The following is a 15,820-nucleotide window of genomic DNA, read 5'->3' as shown; positions in this document are numbered from 1 at the left end:
CCCCAAGTCTTTTTTGCCTGGGGCCCTGGACCTGGGCCCCTCATCCCATTTCCCTGAATTATTCTACACTCTGATGCCCAATGGAGTCCTCTGTTGCATTTTGGACATGGGGTTTTAGGTCTTCTTTCACCCTGTCTTCTCACTGTATCTCCATACCTACACTGAGCTCTTAGATGCCCAATTTTTCCACATTGAAAACATCGCCGAGTTTCTCTAGAAGGCCCTTGCCAGGAGGGACCTTGCCTTTGCACATTCATCATTGTCCGGGTGTAAAAAGCATTTGTTCCCACTGTAGCACAGCGTCTTATGATCTCCTCTAAAGGAGCATCTTTGTCTAATCCCCATATAATTCTTTTGCAAATCTCATTGGCATTTTCCTTAGCCAGATGTCTGGTCATTATTTCTGTAGCTGAATTTTCTCCAATAGTTCTTTTGACAGCAGTTTGCAAACGTCCCACAAAATCTGCAAAAGGTTCATTGGGACCTTGCTGTATTTTAGTGAAAGCCTCTCCACGATCTTTCTGTCCAGGAAGGACACCCCAAGCTTTTATTGCAGCCTTAGCAATTTGTTCATATATTGTCATGGTATAATTAATCTGTTCCGAATTCTCTCCATATTGACCTTCACCAGCTAAGTGCTCAAAAGTGAATTGTGTGTTAACTCCTATTTCCAAATTGCATCTGACTTGAATTTTACATAATTCATGAAATTCCGCAAGCCATAATAAATTTTCTCCAGGTTCCAGGCATATCCTTGCTATGGATTTCCAATCATTTGGGGTTAGGACTTCATAAGACAAACCATCTAGTAACATTTTGACATAAGCTGATGTAGCCCCATAAAGGGTACAACCTTTTTTCAAATCCTTAATTTTATTCAAATCTAAAGGTGCATATCTTCTCCTTTTTTTACCTACAGAGTCAGTATTTTCAATCACAGGATATGCATGTATAAAATCACTTATATCCTGTCCTTCTCTCTTAGCTTTAACCAATGCTTTTTCTAATCTTGTCATAGGCTTAGGCTTCTTCACAGGCAATTCTGTTTGTGTTTCTGCCTCTTCCCCTCTTTCTTCCTCCATCTCTGAAGGTGGGGTTGATGTGGGCCTGTCAATAATCTGTTCTCTAGGCAGGGTTGAAGCTTCTTCAAGAGAATCATACCATAATTCCTCATTTAAATCCTCTTGCTCTAGGGAAAGATCTTGATCTTTCCTTTCTTCCTCACACTTCCTCCTCTGTTCATTTTTAGAACTTTTCCTTCTCCTACAACTTGCTTGATAGTTTAAGGCTAGTTGAACTATGTTGTAGATATAAAATACTTCTGCAGAAATTGAACGAGGCCCATTTTTTGCATGAAATTCTTTCATTTCATATCCCACTAGCTTCCATTTATCTACATCTATCTTTTCTTCCTCTAAGAACCAAGGGGATGTACGTCTTAATGCAGCCAAGAGTTTAGCAATCTGTACCCAGGTTACAAGTAAACTCTGCTCCTCAATTATGTTGATTATACTCTCTATAGTACCACTCCTGAATGGAGCTGAGGTTGCTTCTGGGGCTGGGGTTGAGTCGGCTGAGGTCCAGGGATTGAATATAGCTAACATCTGCCCCATTTCAGCTATAAGAGATTCCTGGTTTAGCCCTTAACAAGTTAAGTTCCTTATTTATCTATTAGCACGCTCACTTAATCTTTAACAAAGTTTCCTCGTTACTCACGGTTCTGGGTCAGAGAGACTGAGATCTGGATGGGAGGCTTTTCCACTGGAATCAGGACTGTGTCTGTCCCTGTTCGGGCGCCAAATTGCGAAGGTCTGGTCTAGCTCTTCTTGTCAGGATAAGCAAATGTCCTTGCCCCACGTTGGGCGCCAATTGTAGTGAGCTGTCGTCTCTAGAAGCTGCTGGATCGCTCTCTGGGAAGAGATCTGCTGTGTCTTCTACTCAAATCTTTCAGACAGATTCTTCTTCCTGTAGTGAACCGTTGTCTCCAGGCAGTTGCTGTTAACTCTTGTCCAAAGAAGTGACTTCCCTTCCTGCAGAGAGCCCCGTCAAGCCTGATGTAATGCAGAGAGTCTTCTTTTATCTCTGAGAGTCCTCTCTTTTATTCTCCCAGAGAATGGGCGTGGGATAATGCAAGGGCTTCTGGGAAGAACCACCCCAGCCAATGAGCTTGCCTCCTCTATCAAGTCAACCTGAGTTCTCACCTTGTAATTGTCCAGAAAACCTGAATTCTCACCTTGTCACTGTCCAGACAACCTCAGTTCTCACTTAGTAATCCTAACAGATATGATCCCTGGCTCTGTTACTAATGGGATATTACTTATGTTTCTAGCATACAGTTTCCTAATTTACAAAATGAGAGCATTTGTCTAGGTAATCTATGATACTCATTCAAGCTTTTGATCTTACAACCCCAAAGGTCAAATATATTTAAACTTCTAACATGAAATGCTTATGTAAAGCTCAATTGGTTGAGAATCAACAAATTAAGCATTTTGATCTTTTGGATGGGAATTTATTTCAAGTTACTTTTTTATCTTGCCAGGAACTTGGGATCACAGTTAGAGCTGAAAAGACTTTAGGACTCATTGTCCTCCAGTCCCTTCATTTCACAGGTAAAGATAGAAACAAAAGCTCAGAAAGGGTGACTCACCCAAGATTACTTGAGTTGTAAGGAACAGAGTTTGGACTTCAAAATAATTCCTGGAATTCTAAATTCTTTGTGCTTTTCCCTAGGTCTCACTTCTGGGGCACCATGGACCATAAGAAAGGCAGGAAGATAGAGAAGATATAAATAGGTGCCAAGGTACATTTCTTGATTGCCTCTTGACAACATAGGAAGGTTCCAAAGGAAAGTTTCTTGTTTGATAAGAAGTGTTTAGACACATTATTCTAAGTACAGCAGAGAAGAATCAGCTATTCTATATAAGGAGTGTGGGATTTAGGAGGTTAATTTAAGAGATCAGAGTGAAGGTTTTTGAAATCCCTTTGAGATTTCCTAGAGTGAGTCAGGATGTTTTCCTGTGGGTATTGCACATAAAAGGTGTTCCTGGCAAAGTGTTAGGGTTAGGATTGGATTTATTATTAGTATTAGGATTAAGATTAGGTTTGTAGTAGACTAAGTGAAGATTCAATCCCTCATTCTTATAACTTTGAGTAGTCCTTTTTCTTCTATGATACACTACATATTTTATGTATACTTAAAGACAATAAAACTGCATTTCTCAAAAAATATATATAATTCACATTTTTAACTAATTTCAGTTAGTCATTCTCCCCAAATAATCTGAAATACTGGGCCTAAGTTGTATAAATTTTAACTTATGAGAGACATAGGTAAAAATGGCACTTACTGCCATCAAAATAAAGGCAAAAGTCTAAATATGAAAATAGTATATGTCTACTTACATGCGGATTTCAAATGGGGGCCAAATACTCCTGTCTCCACTACAACTACCACCATGGGCAGAAGGAGCTGAGTTACTGGGGAAACTAATAAACATTCTAAGTCCCATCCCCAGCTTTTGCTTCTGCTGCTCAGCAACAAAACCATAGAACTGCCTGCACCGACCAATGAGAATTCTCCATTCCTGATTCCTATAATCTTACCCCATCTTATTCAGTGACTGGGGGAGCACCTTATAGCCCCATAAAGCCATGCTCATTCTGCAGTTCTATTTGGTGAGTAATTTGTATTGCCTTTTAGAGTGTTGGTTAGGCAAGAGACAGAAAAAAATGAAATGCTAAAATGCAAAAAGGTCTGATAATGCAATTCTTTTCTTGTAGGTTTCTGAACATTTTATTTGGCAAAAGATTTCATCAGAAACATATTTATTTTTTCCCTTAATTTTGAATGTTCTCTAGGTCTAGAATAATGAAAAACAAAAAGCCTAAACTTGGAAAGATTTTCACCTAAAATTAGGAGCATCATATTCAGTTCTATTAATACCCAGGAAAAATTGTCCTTGGGCATCATACTGATCATGAATTACTGATAATTCATTAGTGATAATGAATAACAAATACTTATAATGAAAAATATTGAAGTTTATCATTATTATTATCTATTTTCTATCATCATTATCAATTGATAATTGATAATTGAACAAAGAGGTTAAATCAAAATTCTCACTTGAGAAAGTCATTCTGGATGTGTAATCAAAGGATCTGCATTCAGGAGCTCTATTCTTTTTTTTTTTTTTTTTTCAGTTTATTTTTAATACACATTGTTTTATGAATTATGTTGAGAGAGAAAAATCAGAGCAAATGTGAAAAACCATGGGAGAGAAAAAACAAACAAAGGAGTGAACATAGCATGTGCTGATTTACATTGTTTCTTTAGTTTTTTCTCTGGTTGCAAATGGCATTTTCTGCCCAAAGTTTATTAGGATTTCTTTGAATCACTGAATTACTAAGAAGAACCAAGCCTTTCATAGTTGATCATTGCACATTCTTGCTGTTATTTTGTACAATGTATTTCTGGTTCTGCTTGTTTTGCCAGGAGCTCTATTCTTGATAATGGCAGATATGACAATGGACAAATCACTTAACTTCTGTCTAAAATAAGAGGACTAGACTAGACACAAAAGCTTAAATCTGCAGTCCCAGATTTGACATTGATTGTTGAGCCTTTAGGCTCAGAATTCAAAAAAGGGAAGTGATATTTCCACTTACTTAGGGATTTAATGAGTCATTAGATGTGTAACATGTTTTATAGCTTTCAGAATCCTCAGTAAGACAAAATACTATAGGACAAAGAGTCCTGATTTTAAATCGGAAAGGTGTTCGATTGAATATTTTATTCTGCCACTGATATAACTTGTGACGAATTACTTTCTAAAATCTGGGTCTTAAATACTTTCCATTTACATAATTATTTACTGTTTGCAAGGTGCTCTTTTTTATTATAATTTTTTTATTTACAAGATATATGCATGGGTAATTTTTCAGCCTTGACAGTTGCAAAACCTTTTGTTCCAATTTTTCCCCTCTTTCTCCCCACTCTCCCCCAGATGGCAGGTAGATGAATACATGTTAAATATGTTAAAGTATATGTTAAATACACTTAGTTTATTAGTATATAGATAGTATACTTATCCATACAGTTATTTTGCTGTACAAGAAGAATTGGATTTTGAAATAATGTAACTGCTGCTTTATAATATAATTTTAGATCTGGTATAGCTAGGCCATCTCATTTGATTTTTTTTTTTTTTTTCACTACTTCCCTTGAAAGTCTTAACCTTTATTCTTCCAGATGAATTTTGTTGTTATTTTTTCCAGGTCATTAAAATAGTTTTTTGGGAGTCATCTTTATTATATTTGCTCACCCTATCCAAGAGCATTAAATATTTTTCCAATTGGTTAAATCTGACTTTATTGGTGTGGAAAGTGTTTTGTAGTTTTGCTCATATACTTCCTGACTTTCCCTTGGCAGATAGATTCCCAAATATTTTATACTGTCAGTATTTACTATAAATGGAATTTCTCTTTGTAACTAACTCTTGGGTTTTGTTAGTGGTATATAAGAATGCTGATGACTTATGCGGGTTTATTATTTACCCTGCAGCTTTGTTAAAGGTGTGGATTATTTCTAATAGCTTTTTAGTAGAATCTCTGGGGTTCTCTAAGTATACCATCATATCATCTACAAAGAGTGATAATTTGGTTTCTTCATTACCTACTCTAATTCCTTTATTCTCTTTTTCATCTGTTATTGCCGAAGATAGACTTTCTAATACAATATTGAATAGTAATGGTGATAGTGGGCAACCTTGTTTCACTCCTTATCTTATTGGGAATGGTTACAGTTTATTCCCATTACATATGATGCTTACTGATGCTTTTAAATAGATGCTACTGATTATTTTAAGGAAAAGTCTATTTATTCCTATACTTTTGAGTGTTTTTAATAGGAATGGATGTTAAATTTTATCAAATGTTTTTTCTGCATCTATTGAGATGATCATATGGTTTTTGTTAATTTGGTTATTGATACAGTCAATTATGCTAATAGTTTTCCTAATATTGAACCAACCCTGAATTCTTGGTATAAGTCCTATTTGGTCATGGTGTATTATCCTGGGGATGATTTTCTGTAGTCTTTTTGCTTATATTTTATTTAAGATTTTAGCATCAATATTCATTGTGGAGATTGGTCTATAATTTCCTTTCTCTGTTTTCAACCTATCTGGTTTAGGTATCAGTACCATGTCTGTGTCATAAAAGGAATTTGGTAGGAGTCCTTCATTCCCTATGTTTTCAAATAGTTTATATAGCATTAGAGTTAATTGTTCTTTAAATGTTTGGTAGAATTTACATGTAAATCAATCTGGTCATGGGGATTTTTTCTTAGGGAGTTGATTAATAGCTTGTTCTATTGTTTTTTTCTAAAATGGAACTATTTAAGCAATTTACTTCCTCCTCTTTGGGAAGCCAATATTTTTCTGGGAAAAGCCTGTATTTTTATATAGGCTATATCTACAGCCTACACACACACACATATATATCTAGGAAGTCTATATTTTGAAGGTAGTCATCCATTTTACTTAGGTTATCAAATTTATTGGCATAAAGTTGGGCAAAGTAACTCCTTATTATTGCTCTAATTTCTTCTTCATTGGTAGAAAGTTCTCCCTTTTCATTTTTAAGACCAACTATTTGATTTTCCTCTTTTCTTTTTCTAATCAGATTTACCAAAGGTTTATCTATTTTATTGTTTTTTTTCATAAAACCAACTCTTAGTTTTATCTATTAATTCAATAGTTTTTTTTTTACTTTCAATTTTATTAATTTCTCCTTTTAATTTTAGAATTTCAAGTTTAATATTTGATTGAGGAGGTTTGATTTGGTCTTTTTTCTAGCTTTTTAAGTTCATTGATCTTCTCTCTCTATTTTATTCAAGTAAGCTTCTAAAGATATAAAATTTCCCTTATTACCTCTTTAGCTATATCCCACAAATTTTGGTATGATGTCACATTGTTATCATTTTCTTAGGTGAAATCATTAATTGTTTCTATGATTTGCTGTTTCACCCAATCATTCTTTTTTTTTTTTTTTTTAACCAGATGGATTGAAAATCCATGAAATATTTATTTTTATTTTTATTTTTTTATTCATTTTTCCAAATTATCCTCTCCCTTCCTCCACTCCCTCCCCCCGATGACAGGTAATCCCATACATTTTACATGTATTACAATATAACCTAGATACAATATATGTGTGTAAATACCATTTTCTTGTTGCACATTAATTATTAGCTTCCGAAGGTATAAGTAACCTGGGTAGATAGACAGTAGTGCTAACAATTTACATTCACTTCCCAGTGTTCCTTCTCTGGGTGTAGTTATTTCTGTCCATCATTGATCAACTGGAAGTGAGTTGGATCTTCTTCATGTTGAAGATTTCCACTTCCATCAGAATACATCCTCATACAGTATTGTTGTTGAAGTGTATAGTGATCTTCTGGTTCTTCTCATTGCACTCTCCAAGCCTCTCTGTATTCCTCTTCTGGTCATTTCTTACAGAGCAATAATATTCCATAACCTTCATATACCACAATTTACCCAACCATTCTCCAATTGATGGACATCCATTCAACTTCCAGTTTCTAGCTACAACAAAAAGAGCTGCCACAAACATTTTGGCACATACAGGTCCCTTTCCGCTCTTTAGTATTTCTTTGGGATATAATCCCAATAACAGCAATGCTGTCACCCAATCATTCTTTAGGATGAGATTATTTAGTTTCCAATTACTTTTTGGTCTATTTACCCCTACCTTTTTGTTTAATGTAGTTTTTATTGTATTGTGATCTAAGAAGAATGCATTTACTATTTCTTCATTTAATTTTGAGGTCTTTATGTCCTAATATATGGTCAATTTTTGTATAGGTTCCATGAACTCTTGAGAAGAAATGCACTCCTGTCTCCAGTCAGTTTTCTCCAAAGATTTATCATGCCTCACTTTTCTAATATTCTATTTACTTCTTTAACTTCTTTCTTATTTGTTTTGTGATTTGATTTGTCTAATTCTGAGAGTGCAAGGTTGAGATCTCCCATTATTACTGTTTTGCTATCTATTTCTTCTTGCAACTCTCTTAACTTCTCCTTTAGGAAATTAGATGTTATACCACTTGAGCATATATCTTTAGTATTGATATTGCTTCATTATCTATGCTATCCTTTTCTTATACCTTTCTTATACCTTTTCCTTATTATTCTTTTCCTTTTCCCTTTTCTTCTCCCACTTTTTAATAAGGTGAGAGAAGTTTCTCTACAAACCAAATATGTCAATTGTTTTCTCTTTGAGCCAAATCTGGTGAGAATAAGATTCACACAATGTTCCTCCCCCTCTCTAAATTCCCTTAGATATGATAGGTTTCCTTTGCCTCTTCATGGGATCAGCCTTAACTCACAATGAAGACAAAACAATTGCATTTTGTAAGCCAATATTGTCTTCAGCACTCCTGATGGAAAGTGATTAAGATTCTATAAGTCTGTGAAATAGTGTTCCTATTTAGAGGTTTCATTACAAAGTGGTGTATTTTTGGTGAATTTTGCTTTGTTTTCTATCAATAAAAATTCCTATGCTAATTTTGTGAACCTTGTGTTTGCAGAGGGAATTGTCAAAGGATCACTAACTTAGAACTGGAAAGGTTATCTAGTCTAATCTAGTTTATTTAAAAATGAAGAAAATAAGGCCTAGAGTAATTTTTCCCAAGATCACACAAGAAGCAAGAGGCAGAGCCAAGTTTCAAGCTCAGATACTGTAAAATCAAATTTCTGTACCACTAATTTTTTTTTTTTTTTGGGGGGGAGTCATGAGGCAGATAAGCAATAAAGTGAATATTGACCCTTTGTAATGGGGAAGACTCTAAGAAAAGGGATAAAAATAAGATGTACCTGTATATTAATACATGTGATAAAGTATTTAATGAACAGTCTTGTAGTGAGAAAAGCTGAATTCAGTTTCTGCCTATTATACATACTGTGTGACCATAAATAAATAAATCATTTACCTTCTCAGTTCCTCAAGCAATTCTCTAGTCTCAGATGATAAATTATACATGAATTACACATCAGCATTGCTGTCGTTTTTCACACCTGGATTTTCTTATGTAGATGAACAGACATGTCCCCAGACCAAGAAGAAAAAAAGTGTGGGAAATTTTAACCAAAAAGTTAATAATTCAGATTGTGATATCTTCCAGATGTTCTTTGCCAATAAATTTAAAATGTTATGCTGATTTAATTAAATCTTAGAGTCATATATAAATACTTAAATGAGATTCACAATTACTTAAAGGAGTTCAATTTCACAATTCACATGGAAAAATGAGATGAAAAATACCAATTTTCCATATTAATGTATAAATTAGATTAATTGTACCTAGAGTTTATTCATCAGAATCATTTTTTTTTCTTTTTGATGGGCAAATTTAAACAGTGAATTGAATCCAAAACTGAATAGGGTGAAGAGAGTGGGTTACATTGTATTTGGAAAACAGTACAAAATTTTCAATGACACCCAAGTCTTGCTTGGAAATATAAACCTATTTTTTTAATCATAAGTATTTTTCTAGTGATGCTGTATGGCTTCACAGAATGTAATCTGTGACGATCAAAATTATGGGTTAACCAATAGAAAACAAAGATGCAAGATGAGCATAGCTTAAGCACATTTTAAGTGATGAATTATACATATAAAAGTGTCATAAAAGATAATTTTTAGAAGATGTGTGCTTGGAAAATGAGTAATATATATAGGCAAATTTTCATTCTGTCTTGGTACCCATGGATTGTGACCTGAACCATTAGAGGGATTGCCCTAATTGGTAGAATTGTAGATCCAATGAAATATTAAATTTTTAAAAAAAGTATTTTTCATTGATTTGGGAGAAAATGAGGTTTTTAAAGAGTCCATTTGTTCTGATACACAATTTCTTTGACAACATTTTGAATTTTGAAGATACTTCCTATGATTACAATTACAATTGCTTTGAGTTAAATATTTTTGTAAGTATTGAAATTAGAGGGAAAGGTATAGGAAAGCTCAATATCTCAGTCCTTAAAAGAAGGACTTTATACATAAAATGTATAGCATGTATCAAAAGCCTTAATATAGTTGTAAAGTGTAGTAAAGTATAGCTGCATGAAAGTTGTCATTTAAGAAAATGTATAAAAAGAGTTGGGGAGAGAAGAGATTTTTGATTTGATATTGAAGATCACAAGGATAATGAAAGTGTATGAACTATACAGGAAAACTATTAGCTAGGTACAGACGATACCGGGAAAGCATGGCAGACTAGTACCATTGATCTAACCAAAAGTTCACCATGGAATTTGGAATTCTGGTGTTGGTGGTCCTTTTGCATCATGTGAGACTTTAAGGTATTGGTTTCTACAGAGCATAATGCTATGAAACTGAATAATAGAGCTTTCAATTGTAGTTTTTTTGATCATCATGATGTCTTAGGCAGATGATTTAGGAATTAACTTTCAGTCAGAAAAAAGCATCAAATAGCTCCTTGACAATTTGCTTTATTTCTGATTTGGAGGTTAGTGATTTCATTTCATTCACTTGATGCTGATTCAGATGATGAATTTAAGGACTCAGGATTATTAATTCCTTTTCTTGAGGTATGAAAAGATAAAAATAATCAGTATTTTGAGAGTCAGAGGATCTGAATTTTTGGTGTGATTTATTAGCCAAGTGACCTTCTCCAGGTCTTAGTTTCCTCAGATGTAAAATAAGGGGTTATAACATGGTCTCTAAAGTCCCTTACAGCCTTAAAACTAAACATTTCCTAAAAAAATCTAAAACTTATCATTAAGGATACATCTTATGGTTGCTCTTGAGGGAAACATATAAATACCTTTTTCATGCCATTGCATTTGCAGATAAATGCTTTTCAATCATAATTTTTTTTTTTTTTTGGCTGAAGCAATTGGGGTTCAGTGACTTGCCCAGGTTCACACAGCCAGGAAGTGTTAAGTGTCTGAGGGTCAGATTTGAACTCAGGTCCACCTGACTTCAGAGCTGGTGCTCTATCCACTGAGCCACCTCGCTGCCCCATAATTCTTAAATTTTTATGAATGTGTATATAGAATCCACTGCTCTCATGTCTTCTTTGTATTACAAGGCAAATCCAGACTAATTTGGAGAAGAAAGATGCTGCTCTCTGGGATGATCAGGAAAGGATTCCTGCAGAAGCTGGCATTTGTGGTTTTCTTCCCCTATGTAACACAATTAGAAGTATTGAAAGTGAAACTTGAATACTTGGGGTCTGTCTGAAGCCATTGCTCCTTCCACTATGTGCCAGTCTCCAAAGTGAATGCCTGCAATGTATATTAGTCTGAGATTTATTATGAAAACCTATTTGAGAGGAAAAATTTAGGGTACTTCTCCAAATTAGTCTGGATTTGCTTTGTACAATCTCTCCCTTGCCTCTCCTGGTGCTTTAGGAAAGGTGCTGTGCAACAGAAATGAGATCTAACTGTTCCCTCCTCAAAATTAAAACCAAATGGTGCAGCTATGTATAATTTGGCCTTTGTATTTCTATTTTCATTTGTTCTTTGAAATTATCCCTGGAATATTTTTAAGTCTCTGGAAATATTTTGATATCAGTGTGCTCTAGAAATGGAAAAAGAACCTTGAAAGGTTTTTTTTGTTTTTATTTATTTATTTATTTTTCAGTTTTGTCTTTGTTGCAAAGCTGAAGGGTGATTCATTCATTCAGTCATTTATTTTGGTAAGAGGCCTCTTGCATTGTTCAGGTAGGTTTGGCTACAATCAAGTAATTCTCACAAATCCCTGGCTTTTGTGAAAAATGGAAAAACAAAACCAAAACGATTTTTATTTGAGCAAGATACACAAACCCCAAGAACAGAAGGGATTTTTTTTTTTCTTTGCCTTTCTAGGAGCTATGTTCCTGGCAACTTGACACAGAAGCATTCTTTCCTTTTTAAAAAAATGCTCCTTAAGGAAAAAGTTAGATTTCAAGTCACGAAAAACCTCATTTAAAAAATAGTAATACAGTGTGATGGTAGAAATAGGGAGAGTTTCCTTATCCATAAAATAATAGCATGTACTTCATAGGGTTGACACCTAGGTGGCATTATTGTGTGTTGGACTTGGAATAAGGAAGATTTGAGTACAAAGCTTACCACAGACATTTATTGTATAACTTTAGAAGTCAGCCTACTTTTTCACCTGTTAAATGGGGATAATAATCATTTGTTTCACAGGTGCTGTTATAAGAGAATCTATGTCAAATGCTTTTCAAACCTTTCATTACATGGAAAAAATAAGGTAGCACAAGTGCTTTTACAAACAAAAATGCTACAGTAGTTACTATGACCACCACCACAACTAGACAACTCATCACAGGGCTGTAACGTATTACTTTTGGTCCTAATGTTCTTCCTTCAAAAGTTAATCTATACCCCAGTTGAATAGATATATTCAGTCATTTTTAGTTGTTACCCAAAATAACACAAGAGATTACCCTTTCCACAAAAGTAATATTTATTTTTAAATACACAACAAAGATAGTTTTAGAAAACATTTTTAATTCCATCTGAATGGAACTCAAGGGACCTTAAAAAAAGACAATGAAATTCTTTCATAACATCTCAGCAATTTTCAAATGAAATACATGGCTCTATTACTATATTTGAATATGCCTCTGACACAGTCTCAGCATCTTGAAACACAAAAACAAGCACTAAGACCCTCCTGTAATACAGTTCATTTTTGATGTACATCCCATTGTTTAAAACCAGTTTAAGAGTAGATTTCAAATGTATATATTTGTTCACAATTGTTTAATTTCCCATTATTCTTTTTAATAATGCAGTCATTATTGCCAATATATGGACTAGGGTTCAGTGGAATTATGTGGCTACTGCTCCCTGTAACACAACACTTAAAGACTTTTTTTTTTTTCCTGAGGCAATTGGGATTTAATGACTTGCCCAAGGTCACATAGCTAGACAGTGGCTGAGGTCACATTTGAACTCAGGTCCTCCTGACTTCAGGATGGGTACTCTATTCACTGAACCACTTAGTTGTCCCTAAATTACTTACTTTTCAAGGTTTATTCCTGTATGAGAGTGCTATGATTAGTTGATTTTTTGAGAGCAAATCTAAAAATAAACCAAGACATTTTCCTTTAGGGCACTAACAGAATAGAATAGAATCAGTCAATTTCACTTTATTTTTATGATAAGAATATGATTGGGAATTTGGGCATTCAGCAAGCTAACTCAATAGCATAAGCAAGCTGTCCTGATTCTCCTTTTAGAATAATTTTAAAGATTTCAGTTGATCCTTTTTTTCATGCCTGGATTATGAAACATTCTACAAGAACACAAAAACTGCCCACACCTTTTCACTGATAGAATGAACTCCCATTTGTGGAGTTACCTAATACATAGAAAAGTTCCTATGTTGCTTCTCACAATTACTTAGCCCAGTACATTTGGAGAACGGAACAAAATTCTGCAGCATTTAAGACAAACAAGATGTAGATTGCATCTAAGGATGTTTATCAGGAAAGTAAGAATCCTGGATAACACTCAAGGAAAAAAAAAATTGGAGAAATTGGAAACAGAAGCTATTTCAGAAATAGACATGAAATAGAGCACACAAAAGCTAACAAGAATAGGACTTACATGGAGAAAAGTAGCCAATATTTTGCTATAATAAAAGGTGGAATTAGGACTGAGGATTGTAATGGTAGCTTTTGGCTTAATGTTAGGTTGGATAAGTCGATCAAGAGTGCAATAAAATGGATTCTGGTAAAATGTAGGAAGTAGAAGGGAATAAATATCTGTCCATATAGTGCCTTTTATGTATGAGGTACTGTACTATGTGCTTTATACTCTCTCAATACAAATATCTCATTTGAAACAATAAATTTGAGATTGGACCAGATGACCTTTAGGACCCTTTCAAATTCTTTTCATGATGTTATTTTATAAATTAAGGGCACTGTTTCATTGCATTATATAATCCAAGACTAACCAGAAAGCATTGTTAATAAAATTGAGCTCTTGGGGAGCTACAACAAAATACAAAATGTAGTACTCCATCTCTATCTTAGTTATATATATATATATATATATATATATATATATATATATATATATATATATATATTATTTCTGAACAAAACGGAAATCTTTTGAGGAGTGAGGATGTTTAAAGGTCTTAGAATCATTCTGAATAGAATGAAGGAAATGAATGTATGTATATTTGCATCCATATCTTCCAATTTGATTTGATTTTAAAAATGTATCCTTAAAATCCTTTAAAAACTTTCTCCTGAAAACACCACTCAAAAGGAGAAAAAAAAAAAGTCTAATTCAGAGGGTTTTTTCTATTAGTTTGAATCTAGTTCATTAAAATTGAAGTTTACATTATGGCTGCAGTATCTTATTTGACTCTTCATTTGGATATCATGCTTTGTGTTTCCTAAGTTTGCAAAGTTTTTGTGTATTTCCTCCATCTTTCAGTTCTTCGATCTAGATGAATTAAGCAAGTATTTCAAAAGTAAATCAAAGTATAAAAGGTGAACTAATTGTTGACTGTTCTAAATTCAAACCTAGTATATCAGTTCCTATTAAATAGTCACATGGGCAATGGAACTGAATCCTAGTCATCTGATGACTCTAAGAAACATTTTATTCAGCTTTATGAATGAAATGTGTGCTTAAGAAGAAAGCCTCCATTACTTACATGTTCTTAAAAGGGAGATATTTTGAGATTTTTAAGTGCCTGCTATTGTGTAATGTACTAAAGACAAGACTGGCTAAAAAGGTAGTTGGTTAAGTTATCGATTTCCTCCCAATAAATAAAGTTGCGTCAATTGAAGGTCTTTTTCCTCCAGAATATTTGATTGATAAACTCCTGATAGTCTCCAAAATTTGGGTGCTGTTTATTAAAGTCACATGGAAATAGTTCTATTATAGAATGTCTTCATGACAAATAATTGTTTTCTTGCTGAAAAGAATACTCACGTGATATATAGACTGTTCCTTTTACTTTGTTAAGTCAGAAAACAGACTTTAATGTGAATATTGTTACTTGGTGCAGTAGGCTGCTCACCTGAGCAGTCTTTAAAAGGAAAAGACACTATACTGTACTCCTTTAATCACTAAAGAATTTTTGGTCTAAAACCTCCCTTTAATATGGTTGAAGAAATGCTATCCTTTAATTCCTTCTACAACTGTTTCCTTATCCAGGGAAATGAAGTTAAGCTTACTAGTTTTAGTTACAAAGTGTTCTATTTCAATGGATTATTGAATGAGCTAACGTTTGCCAAATGAGTCAACTAGTGACATCTTAAATGGGATCAGGCACTTAAGAATGCTGTCATGCTGGAATGATAATGCAGGGAATAATAATCCTACTTGGCTAAACCAGGCTCTGTGCTTTCCAAGTCATCTGTGGAGTAGTTCATTTTCCAGGACCCACAATTTCAGAGAAATATCATCACAAAAGGCAAAGAGTATTAGCCCCAGGGTCTAAAAGTCCAAACTAGAATATAATAGCCATGCATTCTTTTGCTTCTGTTGATCACTTTTCTCCAGGATGAAATTAGGACAGTTAACTATTAGATTACAGAGGGAAATTAAGGGGATTGAATGAGATAATGGGGATGAAAACACTTTAGAAAGTGATATATAAATATGTTACAACAAAGTTTCTCATAGAAAAAATAATCAATGATTGGGGATAATACAAAATGTTGACTAAATGTTAACCTGTCATTAAGCAACAAACTTACAACTTTCTCTAAGGAAACCTTTCCCCCCTA

The 15,820-nt window shown here is 34.0% G+C and overlaps 1 protein-coding gene across 3 annotated transcripts in view; it reads right to left on the bottom strand.

The window, feature by feature from the left end:
- The window catches only part of C4H6orf118 (chromosome 4 C6orf118 homolog), a 76,778-nt gene extending 73,295 nt beyond the window's left edge, over positions 1-3,483 (bottom strand). For 2 of the 3 annotated variants that reach the window (XM_074265173.1, XM_074265172.1), the window contains exon 1: positions 3,406-3,477. The gene's annotated coding sequence lies outside the window, so the exon portion shown is untranslated. Of the gene's footprint in view, positions 1-3,405 lie in introns of all 3 variants that reach the window. The other variant, XM_074265171.1, reaches the window with a different exon arrangement.
- Positions 3,484-15,820: the final 12,337 nt, after the last annotated feature.

This window comes from Sminthopsis crassicaudata, chromosome 4 (assembly GCF_048593235.1).
Source record: "Sminthopsis crassicaudata isolate SCR6 chromosome 4, ASM4859323v1, whole genome shotgun sequence".
NCBI classification, from domain to species: domain Eukaryota; kingdom Metazoa; phylum Chordata; class Mammalia; order Dasyuromorphia; family Dasyuridae; genus Sminthopsis; species Sminthopsis crassicaudata.
The sequence above is the reverse complement of the archived record's forward strand: the minus strand, read 5'-3'. Positions and strand labels throughout refer to the sequence as shown.